Source organism: Macaca nemestrina, chromosome 20 (assembly GCF_043159975.1).
Source record: "Macaca nemestrina isolate mMacNem1 chromosome 20, mMacNem.hap1, whole genome shotgun sequence".
Lineage (NCBI taxonomy): Eukaryota > Metazoa > Chordata > Mammalia > Primates > Cercopithecidae > Macaca > Macaca nemestrina.
Genome location: NC_092144.1, coordinates 57134599 through 57148309, shown reverse-complemented (window position 1 = coordinate 57148309; position 13711 = coordinate 57134599). Strand labels below are relative to the sequence as shown.

The 13711-nt window shown below is 45.8% G+C and overlaps 1 protein-coding gene and 1 long non-coding RNA gene across 3 annotated transcripts in view; one reads left to right on the top strand and one right to left on the bottom strand.

The window, feature by feature from the left end:
* LOC105478593 (Rho GTPase activating protein 35) overlaps window positions 1–13711 on the bottom strand; it is a 152082-nt gene that overhangs the window by 55484 nt on the left and 82887 nt on the right. The window lies entirely within an intron of this gene.
* On the top strand, window positions 8438–9992 carry LOC139360378 (uncharacterized). The gene is made up of 3 exons (XR_011617716.1): window positions 8438–8507; window positions 9170–9346; window positions 9844–9992. It is a non-coding gene; the product is annotated as an uncharacterized lncRNA (long non-coding RNA).

The window sequence follows — 13711 nt, the reverse complement described above, 5'->3', positions numbered from 1 at the left end:
AATGTTAACACTCACCCCAGACATTTCATACTCCACCTTTCCTGCTTCATTTTTTCCTTCAAGAGCACTAATCACTAAGGTTCTTTACATTTTACTTACTATTATCTGTCTCCTCCCGGGTTACAATGTACGCCACACGAGGGTGAGGATTTTGTCTGTTTTGTCCTATGCTGTATCACCAGCATCTTAAACAGTGCATGGCACATGGTATAAGGTGCTCAATATATACTTGCTGAATAGGCGAAAAAAGGACAGTGTCTTCACAGTCCTCTGGCTCTCTGGAGCCAGGCAGAGAAATAAATGCACAAAGGACCCCTTAAAGAGTGATGTAGGGCCAGGTATGGTGACTCCTGCCTGTAATCCCAGCACTTTGGGATCACTCAAAGTGGGCAGATCACTCAAGGCCAGGAGTTCAAGACCAGCCTGGGCAACATGGCGAACCCCCATCTCTACAAAAAATACAAAAACTAGCTGGGCGTGGTGGCGTGCACTTGTGGTCCCCGCTACTCTGGAGGCTGAGTTAGGAGGATCATCTGAGACCCAGGAGGTCGAGGCTGCATGCCGCGAGCTGAGATTGCATCACTGCACTCCAACCTGTGCGAAAGAGGGAGACCCTGTCTCAAACAAAACAAAACAAAACACAACACAACAAAACAAAAACAGTCCTCATAGTCCTAATAAGGTGGGCATTATCATTAGCTGCATTTTGCAGAGGGAGAACAGAAGCTCAGCGATGTGAAAGAGTTTAGCCAAGGTAAGTGGCAGAGCTGGGATTTTTGTTTGTTTCATTTTGGATAGTTTTCTTGTTAAGCATGTGGAAATATTTTGCACATCTGAGAATTACTGACTTCTTACATGCTCTTTTGGAGAAACAGCGAATAATTCATGTAATATAAACACAACTGCAGATTATTTTGCAGGAACTTTTTTATTTCTGGGGCTTACTTTTCATAAGATAAATAATAGTTCCTTCCAAATCATTTTGACAATTTATTTGGAGGATCATAAATTTAAATTGAACCGCACAATTAATGTAATAAATGACACAATCATTCAGAACTTTGAGTATTCATAGTTTTAATATTCTATTCTAAAAATGTATTTTTAAAAATGGATACATAATTATATATATATATATATATATATATTTTTTTTTTTTTTTTTTTTTTTTTGAGACGGAGTCTGGCTCTGTCGTCCAGGCTGGAGTACAGTGGCCGGATCTCAGCTCACTGCAAGCTCCGCCTCCCGGGTTCACGCCATTCTCCTGCCTCAGCCTCCCGAGTAGCTGGGACTACAGGCGCCCGCCACCTCGCCCGGCTAGTTTTTGTATTTTTTAGTAGAGACGGGGTTTCACCGTGTTAGCCAGGATGGTCTCGATCTCCTGACCTCGTGATTCGCCCGTCTCGGCCTCCCAAAGTGCTGGGATTACAGGCTTGAGCCACCGCGCCCGGCCATAATTATATATATTTACAGGATACATGTGATATTTTGATACAAGGATACAATGTGTAATGATCAAATCAGGCTGATTAGGCTATCCATTACCTCAAATATATATCCTTTCTTTGTGTTGGCAACATTTCACATCTTGTAGCTATGTTGAAATATACAATAAATTATTGTTAACTATAGTCATCCTACTGGGCTATCAAATACTAGAACTTATTCCTTCTAACTGTATTTTTACATCCATTTAAGCATCCTCTCTTAATCCCCCATCCCCTTCCAGTTGGGATTTTAAACCAATCGTACTAATTCCAAAGTCCATGCTCTGACCCGCCCTGCTATGACCTTAGGAATGCAGAAGGGAGAGCAAGTCACGTGGGCTACTCTCCCTGGGGAGACACCCATACTGGGTCTTGAAGACCAGGAGCCTCTGCATGAGGGACTCTGCAAGTGAAGGGGATAGCCAGCACAGGGGCCCGCCTAGAAGATGCATCTTAGATCATTTCAATAATAACACCAACAGCAGCAGCAGCTAATTGACTACTTACAACTTGCCAGGTACTGTTATGAGGTCTTTAACATACTGAATCATCTCATGACTCAAAGTACCATCATTATCCCCATTTTATAGTCAAGGAAACTAACAATGGAGAAGTTAAATATTTGCTCATAAGCAGCAGGGCTGGGATTTGATTCCAGGCAGTTTGGCTTCAAGTGTGTCCTGTACATACTATATACTAGCAAGAAAAAAAAAAAAAGCCCATCAAAACACACATGGCACAAACATGCACATGCACACTCCCCAAGGGCACACCTCAAAAGTCCTCAGTTGGTTTCTCTTGGCACATCCCACAGTTCCTTTCGGTACAGTTGCATTCTGTACTTTCCCCATCCCCGCCCCCTGTCCTGGATGTATTTGTTGAGGCTGTCTCCCAAAGGCCTCTGATCTAATGGCAAGCATTTTCCCCTGAAGACGCTAGCATCAATTAGTGGTGAAATTTAAATCTGCCACGCAGAAAGCACTCTACTCATTTACCCAGGCAAATGAACTGCATCAGGGGGAAGGTCACAGCCTAAGTATTCTGGCAAAGGCCATTTGATAGAGGGCTTCCATTTGCAGCTGAGGAGCTGAGGGTAACCTCTGACCTGCAAATGATGAAGACAAACCGGTCCACAGCTGCAGGGCTCCACGTTCACCCTGTAAACGGACTGGGGTAAGAGCCTCACTTCTTGACTAGCTCCCTTTCCTCTCCTCACAAACTGCCCACAAGGCTGAACCTTTCATTTTGGAGTCTTGGTGAAGACTTGTCTCACGGCTAGGTGTTCTGCTGACACCTACTTATCTGTGCCACAAATGGCCAGCATTTCATCAGAGAGCACTGTCCTATGATGGCCAGCAGGTAAAAACCATGGGGTCTTCAAGATGTGTGTGAACCACAGTCTCAACGCAAAACCACAGAGAGAGCCACAGCGAGGTAATGGAGGGCCAGCCAGGACTCGGTAGATGGCAACGATCCAGCTGGGGCAAGAATGTGGTGACAGCTTTGGGGAAACCACACTCATCCTGCCAGAATCACTCCTTCAGCCCCGAAGACACAAAAACGCACCATCACAAGCTCAGTAACACAGAGAGATCCCCTGACTGCCTCTGCCATCAGCCTCGGAGATTATTACCCCTTCAGGGACTGATACATGCTTGGAGACATCATTTAAATCATTGTGTCCAACATGCTAAACTGAATTATTCAAAACTGCCTCCCTTCTAGGTATACACACCAATGTAAGTGCACACATATGTACACCAAAATTCATGTACAGGAATGTTCACAGCAGCACTATTCCTAACTGCCCCCAAACTGGAAAGTACCCAAATGTCCAGGAAGAGTGGAAGAAAGAAATAAATTGTGGAATATTCACATGAGAAAAGTCTACACAGCAATGAGAATGAATCATCTACAATCACACACAACCATGGATGAATTTATGGATTTAATCGTGTAGCTGAATCTCATAAACATAACGTTAAGTGAAAGAAGCCAGGTACAAAAATGTGCATTTGGTATGATTCCATTTTTAAAATACAAAAGCAGGCAAAAGTATTCCATACCATCGGATGCCAGGATACTGGTTATCCTTGTTGAGGGATGAAATGACGAGGGGGCTTTGGGGGGTAGCCGTCTTATGTTTCCTGACCTGTGCAACCAGTGCCCAGATGGGTGTTCTTTTCTTAGTGTGTGTTATACTTCAAGGAGAAGTTTTAAAAACTGCCTACAGACACTGCCCAGTCTCATCCACTACCGTTTTGGGGAAATGTCCCATTGGGATTTCCACACCACTGCAAGACAGTGACGGGAGCTACCAAAATAATTGCTAACATTGACCGAGTGATCACTACGTGCCAGGCACTACTCCAAGAACATTACAAACAAGACTTAATCGTCGAAAACTCCCTTTGAAAGAGCTGTTATTTTCATTCCCAATTCGAAGGAACAGAAAAATGAGGCTGAGACAGTTTAGTTGTCTTGCCTATGGCTAGCCAGCTATTCCTGCATGGCAAAGGCGGGGTGTCAGCTGTGACTCCAAATTTCATGGGTTTAACATCTCACTAGGCTGGTGGAAAATGAGTTCACAGTACAAATGGAGAAGTCACATTAGACCCCCCAACTCTTCTTTTTCATGATCCTTTTTTGTTGAGCTCAGGCCACCTTTTTTTTTTTTTTTTTTTTGAGACGGAGTCTCGCTCTGTTGCCCAGGCTGGAGTGCAGTGGCTGGATCTCAGCTCACTGCAAACTCCGCCTCCTGGGTTTACACCATTCTCCTGCCTCAGCCTCCCGAGCAGCTGGGACTACAGACGCCCACCACCTCGCCCGGCTAGTGTTTTTTTTTTGTATTTTTTAGTAGAGACGGCGTTTCACCGGGTTAGCCAGGATGGTCTCAATCTCCTGACCTCGTGATCCGCCCGTCTTGGCCTCCCAAAGTGCTGAGGCCACTTGTTTTATAAATGTATCATATTCTGGATTTGTCTGATTGCTTCTTCCTGATAAAATTCGGGTGAGATATTTTTGGCCAGGAGGCACAACACAATGTCGGGTTGACCCGGTAGAGATACTGAGTGTAACTACTTTGGTAAGGTGGTAATACCCAGATCTTTGCATTATAAAGGTGCCCCCTTTGTAACTAGTAGTTAATGTGCTGGATAATATTTTGAAATTATCCAGCACATTAACATATTTTGAAAGAAACAGCAAGTTTCTTCGAAACTGTTCCCCAATTACTTTTTTTTTTTAAGTTTTTAAAAATCAACTTTATTGAGGTATAATTTATATACAGTAAACTGTATCCATTTTTTTTTTTGAGACGGAGTCTTGCCCTGTCGCCCAGGCTGGTGTGCAGTGGCACCATCTCGGCTCACTGCACGCTCCGTCTCCCGGGTTCACGCCATTCTCCTGCCTCAGTCTCCTGAGTAGCTGGGACTACAGGTGTCTGCCACCACTCCTGGCTAATTTTTTGTATTTTTGGTAGAGACGGGGTTTCACCTTGTTGGCCAGGATGGTCTCGATCTCCTGACCTTGTGATCCGCCCGCCTTGGCCTCCCAAAGTGCTGGGATTACAGGCGTAAGCCACTGCGCCCGGCCCGATAATTTTGTAATATGTAATACATGAGTGAAATTATCACAATTAAAATATGGAATACTTCCACCACCCCCAAAAGTTTTCTATTGTTTCTTTGCAATCGAGTCTTCTTGCCATCCCAGCTTCCAGGCCACCACTGGTTGGCTTCACATTAGTAGGTTAATGTGCATTTTCCAGAGTTTTCTAGAAAGGGAACCGCAGTTCATGGTCTTGTGTGTCTGGCTTCCATGACTCTCAGCAGCATAATTTTGAGATCCCACTGTTGTTACACACAGTGTACTTATTCCCTTTAATGAATGAGAAGTATTCCATCGGATGGATGGACCTACTGGTCTATTCTCCTGCCGGTGGACATTTGGGTGGCTTCTAGTTTGGGGCTGTCATGAACAAAGCTGCTAGAAACAGCTGAGTACAAGTCTTAGTGTGAACTATGTTTTCATTTATCTTGGGCAAATACCTAGAAGTGGGATGGTAAGTGTATGTTTAGCTTTTTCTCCTTTCATGTAAGATAATGTGCCAGAACAAGGTTTGAAAGAGGCACTTTTCACACATAAGCATGAAAACCGAATGTGATATTATGATACACAGGTTTTTGTCTACAGTTCCTGGTTCCTAACTCCCACAGCCCTTGTTACAGTCTTTTGTTATAATGCTGGGTGTGTTAGGCCCCAAGGGCAGGTATCAGGAAACACAATCTCTCTCCTGTCCTCCTTTCACCTGCCACAAGGCAGGACTCTAATCGTACCCCACTTTTCCAACTATGAGTCTTAAGACCCTCCCCTGAGAGGGTCCCACCCTATACCCTGGGGGAAGGCATGCTGATGTCATAAAGCTTCCATAAAACCCAAGAGGACAGGGTTCAGAGAGCTTCCAGATAACTGAACACGGGAGGCTCCTGGAGGGTGGCATGCCCAGGGAGGGCATGGAAGCTCCACGACCTTCCCCTGTACCTCGCCCTACCCACGTCTCTTCATCTGTATCCCATGTAATATTCTTCATAATAAACCAGTAAACATAAGCAAGTGTTTCCCTAAGTTCTGTGAACTGCTCCAGAAATTAATTGAACCCAAAGAGGGGGTCATGGGAACCCCAACTTGAAGCTGGTCAGTCAGAAGTTCCAGAGGCCTGCACTTGCAGCTGGCGTCTGGGGATGTGGGGAAAGCACCCCACACATTTGGTCACAGAAGTCTTCTGTGTTGGTGATTGTTGTGGTGTGAGGGTAGAGGAAAAATGGGGTTGGAGTTTTTCCCTATACAACCCATCGTCACACTTATGAACTATAAAAGGATCTGTTTAACTTTTTAATAAACTGCCAAAGAGTTTTCCAAAGTGACTGCCCTTTTACACTCCCTTTGGCAGTGTGAGGATTCTAATTGCTCCATATCCTCACCAACACTGGGTCCTGTGTGTTATTTTATTCCCCAATAATTTTAAAATCCAATAATGTTCCTTGTCTGATGAATTATGCATTCGTGTGATTATATCTACCTCCCCCACTCCCAGAGACATGGGGGCAACCTGAGTTAAAAACAGTGCCTAGCATACAGTAGGTGCTTAATTAATATAAACAGTCAATAAATACTCGTTTAATGAACAAAATCTGCCATCCACCCCCACAAAAAACATGGTAAGTGAATTAAGCTTAATGCTATTAAAGAGTTATCTGGCCGGGCGCGGCGGCTCAAGCCTGTAATCCCAGCACTTTGGGAGGCCGAGACGGGCGGATCACGAGGTCAGGAGATCGAGACCATCCTGGCTAACACAGTGAAACCCCGTCTCTACTAAAAATACAAAAAACTTAGCCGGGTGAGGTGGCGGGCGCCTGTAGTCCCAGCTACTCGGGAGGCTGAGGCAGGAGAATGGCGTGAACCCGGGAGGCGGAGCTTGCAGTGAGCTGAGATCCGGCCACTGCACTCCAGCCTGGGTGACAGAGCGAGACTCCGTCTCAAAAAAAAAAAAAAAAAAGAGTTATCTGGAAGTTTGTCTTCCTACAACCACGTGATCCTCTCTCTGGGATTTCCCCGCTCAACCAGGGACGAGAGGTCAAAGTTGACCTGATTATGTGTCCATCAAGGAAGTGCCCCTGGAAGGCAAATAAAGAAGGCACCATTTACATTATAGTCTCCTAAATGCAGGCAATGATACCCCAAGGTGGGGCTGTGCAAGCCCTCCAGCAAAGAGCTTTTGAAAATAAATGTGAAGCTGGGCTTAGCAGCCCATGCTTGCAATCTCAGAGACTAGAGAGGCTGAGAAGGGAGGATCACTTGAGGTCAGGAGTTAGAGACCAGCCTGGGCAACACAGCAAGACCTCATCTCAAAAAAAAAAAAAAAAAAAAAAAAAACCAAGCCAGGCATGGTGGCATGCGTCTGTAGTCCCAGCTACTTGGGAGGCTGAGGCGGGAGGATCACTTGAATCCAGGAGTTCAAGGCTGCAGTGAGCTGTGATTGCACCACTGCACTGCAGCCTGGGTGACAGGGTAACCCCGTTTCTGAAAAAAAGTAAAAAACAAGAAAAAGAAAATAAACGTGAACTTCAGCTAAAATACTATGACAGGCAGGTGCTGCCCTGAGAGGCAGAGCCTGGGTTCTGTCACAGGATTTTATGCAGGACTCCTCTCAAGGTTTTATGCAGGGAAGGGAATATCAATGCTGCCACCTTTTTTCCAGCCAGACTAACCCCGAACTTTACCGACATTGAGGTCCTCCCCACAGTGACAAAGACTGAGATGTACCGTGACTCCTCCCAAGGGCCTACCACACCCATGTTCTTAGAGCAAAACGCCATCTCTTATGGGATCATATATGACGGAGTGCCCAGAGCCAGGCCTAGGCCATATCAATGCTCAAGAAACGTGTATGGAACAGAAAGCAGGGTGAGGGAACGCAAGGGCAAACCACCTTGAGCATTATTACTTTCAATGCCTGCCAGGTCCTCCTTGACTTCAGGCAGCTTTTCATTCCAGAGGGACTAACTGAAAGTCATCTGCACTAACAAAACTGTGGCCTGGCAGTTATTTTTATAGAATAGTTTGAATACACCATAATTCAAGAGAGAAGATGGGTGCCTTCTGCCCCAATGAAACTGCTTCTCCCTGGGCACAATTTCTCCTACAGCACTTGTTGGAGGTGTGGAGGCTGGTCATCTCAGTAAGCAAACCAATTAAGAAACGACTGGGGCCAGGGAAATAATTTCCTCACTGTTGCCCTGCCCCCTCTTGCACTGCCAAAAGCAGAGGTTAAAAATCACAGACACCGGGAACGAAGTCTGGCCTCACACATTATTCAAAGAAAGCATGCGTAGAGAATGCTGTTTTTAGTTAAATAGCAAGTGAGGCTGAGGAGAGGCTGGGGGACCGGGAACACACGCAGCAGAGCCCAAGCGAGGGGGGCACTAAGGTTCTGTCTCCAGAACGCTGAGACCGTCCCAGGTAGGCAGGCTGACAGACACTTGGAAGCTGTTTCGGGGGTTCCTCTGCTGTCAGATTTCTTGAATCCTAGGAAGGCTTGACTCAAATTTGGCCCCAAGACCCAGGATTTAAAACCTCAGTCTTGTGGCCACCATGAGCTATAAAGAGTGTACTTTACCCTGAGAAATTATTCTCAGGAGGATTGTGAGCCGGCTCTAAAAGTAACCTCTCGCCCCATTCCAGAGAGGTACACTGAATCGAATAATTCTACTTCCTGCGGTGCATCGGAGAGCTCAGATGAGCTTGGCCAATGTTCTCTGTCATTAGGAGCCACACTGCTGCAGAAGGGAGCAGTGACTCCATTGCTTCAACCAATTTTCCACAAAGATGAAAACTGGAGGAAAAAAGCATTCAAGCTAGAAATAGAAAGTTAGTCTGACTCCTAAGCTCCCCGCCACCCCCCGCCTCCTTCCCACTCTCAGTGGCGGTCCCAGAGCAGCTGTGGCAGTGACATGCCCTCATCCAGCCTTTCCATGTAACCGGAGCTGAGAGAGTGAAAGTCTAATATCCTATTAGCACAGCAAGCACAGAGGATGTCCCTGGGCTGGGCTAAAAGCATCTGCAGATCAATCTGAAAGCTGTTCTACTCTCTGGTCATTTTTTGACTGTGTTCTGATTTTCAGAAATATGAACAAGGGTAAATGAACTGGTCAGAAAGCTCAGGAAAGAAGACAGGCGCAAATGAGAACCAATTTCCCTCACAATGTTAGAAGCTAACCCAAGAAGGGAAAATATGGGGGAGGAGTCTCAACACACCGCCCTGCTCCCCTGCTCGTAAACATCAGGAGCAGTAAACTGAGGTAAGAAAGTGATGATCCTTTTTCTTGTGATCTGTGTTTAGAAGGAGTTGGCACTTTACTCACAAACTAAGGGGCTGGGAGATGTCAGTCACAGGAACCTGCCACATGCCACCTCTGCAAACAAGGCTTCTCTTCCCACACTTCCAGACACCCTCCTCTCATAATAGCTCTTGCATCCTCTCCCCACATCAAAAACCAAAATGCAATTGGCTTGGAGGTGGAATTCAGAAGTGACGCCCCAGATATCATGTTCAGCTAAAACAAACAACGAGCTGCAGAACAGCACAGAGATGATCTCATACTCAGACTTTTCAATGTTTTGGGGGACTAGCATTAGCAGGAAGCATAATCCATACATTAATGAGATGACTCCTGGAGACTGGGATTGTAAAGGATTTTCACTTTCTGTCATACATATCTATAATGATTAATTTGTTTTACAGTAAGCAAGTATATGTATATTCCTTTTTTTTTTTTTTTTTTTTTTTTTGAGACAGGGTCTTACTCTGTTGCCCATGCTGGAGTGCAGTGGCATGATCTCAGCTTACGGTAACCTCAACCTTCTGGGCTCGAGCGATCCTCCTACCTCAGCCTCTGAGTAGCTGGGACTACAGGCACAGACCATCATGTATGGCTAATTTTTGTATTTTTGGTAGAGACAGGGTTTCACCATGTTGCTGGGGTTGGTCTTAAACTCATGGGCTGGAATGCTACTCCTGCCTTGCCGTCCCAAAGTGCTGGGATTACAGGCGTGAGCCATCATGCCTGGCCATATATTACTTTTGTAATCAGATAAAAAACATTTTTAGAGTGATGGGATAGTTCAAGTCCCGATTTATCACCTCTCCACGGCAAGGTTGTGGTCTCGCTCGTCTTCTCCACTTCCGCTGGCCATGCCCTGGCTGTGCAGACAGGTGAGTGGGCAGCAGCAAAGGCCCTGCGGCATACATTTCTTTCCTATCCTCATCTTAGCAGTGCAAACTCCCAAGCCCTGCCTTCACAAGTGATGATGCAATGTTTCATTTTCCAGGACAAGCCTTAAAGTGCCAAGGTACACGAAATGGACACAAAAACAGGGACACAATGACTTCTGATTTTGGACTGCTTTGACCAGGCCTGGTAAACAAGTTTCATTGGGAATGTTATGTATAATCAGCTAGGAGCCCCTGCCTGGAATAGCACATGAAAACTGTGTGGTCATATGGCCATTCCCACCACGAGCAAGAGAGGGAGATGGGGTGAGAGGGCAGGTGGCAGCACCAGCTTTCCCTAAGGAACGTGCAAGCCCACTGTCTTGTCAGTCAGAGTTGCAGAAAACACTAGCCCACAATTCATTCAATTATTCAGTACAACCCAATGGAGCCCGTAAGCCCAATTCATACGTGTGCCTTGTCCGGAGACGGAGGCAGCAGTCCCGCATCCACCACATGCAGGGTGCTCAACCCCCTGCTCAGCCAGAGGCCACACTCTGACACGGTCACAGGTGGTCCTGGAAGGGAGCCGAGGATGGTGAAGAGGACCGAAGGGCACATTACATGAGGAGGACATTCTGCAAGACAACTGACTAGGCTTTTCAAAAAAGGTCATCATTGGCTGAGTGTGGTGGCACATGCCTATAGCACTCAGGAAGAAAAGGAGGAACGATCACTTGAGCCTAGGAGTTAGAGGCTGCCGTGAGCTATGATTGTGCCATTGTACTCCAGCCTCAGTGACAGAGTGAGACTCTGTCTCTTAAAAAAAAAAAATCACATTATTAAAACAAACCAGAGAGGACTGTTCTGGACTGCAAGGGCCTGAAGGGGCAAAGCCAAGTGCAGTGTGACTATTAATTGAATCCTAGTACAAAAATCTCAGCTATAACATATAGTTCTAAGTTAAATGAATACATTTATTTATTTATTTATTTATTTATTTATTTATTTTTTTGAGACGGAGTCTTGCTCTGTGCCCCAGGCTGGAGTGCAGTGGCGCGATCTCGGCTCACTGCAAGCTCCGCCTCCCAGGTTCACGCCATTCTCCTGCCTCAGCCTCCCGAGTAGCTGGGACTACAGGCGCCTGCCACCTCGCCCGGCTAATTTTCTTGTATTTTTAGTAGAGACGGGGTTTCACCGTGTTAGCCAGGATGGTCTCGATCTCCTGACCTCGTGATCCGCCCGTCTCGGCCTCCCAAAGTGCTGGGATTACAGGCTTGAGCCACCGCGCCCGGCCAAATGAATACATTTAAAAATGAATTATATGTGAAATGATACTACTGAATTAATGGTAATTTTTTTCTTTTTCTTTCTTTTTTTTTTGTTTTGAGACAGGCTCTTGCTGTGTTGCCCAGGTTGGACTGCAGTGGTACGATCAGAGCTCAGTGCAGCCTTGGAACTCCTGGGCTCAAACGACCCTCCTGCCTCAGCCTCTCAAACAGCTGGGATCACAAGTGCACACCACTATGCCTGGCATTCATGCACACTTTCTTAATTAATTAATTTATTTATTTGGAGACAGAGTCTTACTTTGTCGCCCAGGCTGGAGTGCAGTGGTGCGATCTTGGCTCACTGCAACCTCCACCTTGTAGGTTCAAGTAATTACCCCACCTCAGTCTCCCGAGTAGCTGGGATCACAGGTATGTACCACCAAGCCCAGCTAATTTTTATATTTTTAGTAGAGATGGATGGGGTTTTGCCATGTTGGTCAGGCTGGTCTGGAACCCCTGACCTCAAGTGAGCGCCCACCTTGGACTCCCAAAGTGCTGGGATTACAGGTGTGAGCCACTGCACCCAGCCTCTTCTGCCTCATTTAAGAGGGCTATGTTAAAAAAAAGTTGAACACTAGCTTACCTCATACTCTGAATTATGTAAAAATAAATATATGTGCATGTGCAGAGAAATAAGACTACAAGAAACATCTCAAACCATTAATGGTGGTTTTCACTAAGTAGCAGATCACGAATCTTTTGAGTTCCTCTTCACAGTTCTTGCCATTTGTCCAATTTCTACAATGAATGTGCTTTAATTTTATAAAGGGGAGAAAAAAGTTTTCTTAGGAAATAAGGGTACACAAAGACTCCCCTCCAATGCACACTAAGCTCACAGACACCAGGTTTAATTTTTCTTCTGAAATTTCATAAAAGTACAAACTAGGCCGGGCGCGGTGGCTCACACCTGTAATCCCAGCACTTTGGGAGGCCGAGGCGGGCGGATCACGAGGTCAGGAGATTGAGACCATCCTGGCGAACATGGTGAAACCCCGTCTCTACTGAAAATACAAAAAAATTAGCCGGGCGTGGTGGTGGGCGCCTGTAGTCCCAGCTTCTAGGGAGGCTGAGGCAGGAGAATGGCCTTAACCTGGGAGGTGGCGGAGCTTGCAGTGAGTGGAGATCGCGCCACTGCACTCCAGCCTGGGCGACAGAGCGAGACTCTGTCTCAAAAAAAAAAAAAAAAAGGCCAAACTAATGCCAACAAGGGGAAATATATGGTTATTTTTTTCTTGAAGAAGAAAGACGAAAATGGAATTAAGGTATTCCAGATTGAAAACCACTCATTCAATCAATCTTTTTTTTTTTTTTTTTTTGAAAGAGATAGGGTCTCTGGCTGGGTGCAGTGGTTCATGCTTATAATCCCAGCACTTTGGGAGGCCAAGGTGGGAAGATGGTTTAAGGTTAGGCATTTGAAACCTGCCTGGGCAACACAGTGAGACTTTGCCTCTACAAAAAATACAAAAATTAGCTGGGCATGGTGGCATGTGCCTGTAGTCCCAGTTACTCAAGAGGCTTGAGGCCAGAAAGGTGAGACTGCAAGTGAGCTATGACTGCACCACTGCACTCTAGCCTGGGCAACAGAGCGAGACCCTGTCTCTTTCTCTCTCTCTTTTGTTTTTTAAGAGACAGGGTCTTGCTCTGTTGCCCAGGCTGGAGTGCAGTGGCGTGATCACAGCTCACTTGCAGCCTTGAACTCTTGGTCTCAAGCAATTCTCCCACCTCAGCCTCCAGGGTAGCTGGGACCACAGATGCGTGCCACCATGCCCGGCTAATTTATAATAATCAATTAATGTATATGCTATATCGGGCTCTAGGGAGACAAGGAGAACAGAGAATCCCATTTTCAGGAAGGTGAAATTTGGCTGAGAAGAACTACCAGGGAGGTTAAATTCAAAGTGCTATTAGGGGTAGGAGCCTCTTGAAGAATAAGGATAAGTTCCAGAGGCAAAGAGAAGTGGGGGACAAATTTTAAACCACACAAGGGGAATGCCCTAAGGCAGAGAAATACTAAGAAATTCTGCTTGGTTCACATCCTTCTGATAAATTGTTTGCATTCTCGTAGAATAATTTTAAAATTAATACTTGAAGCAGAATAAAACTGAAAGAAACGGGTGAAAGAA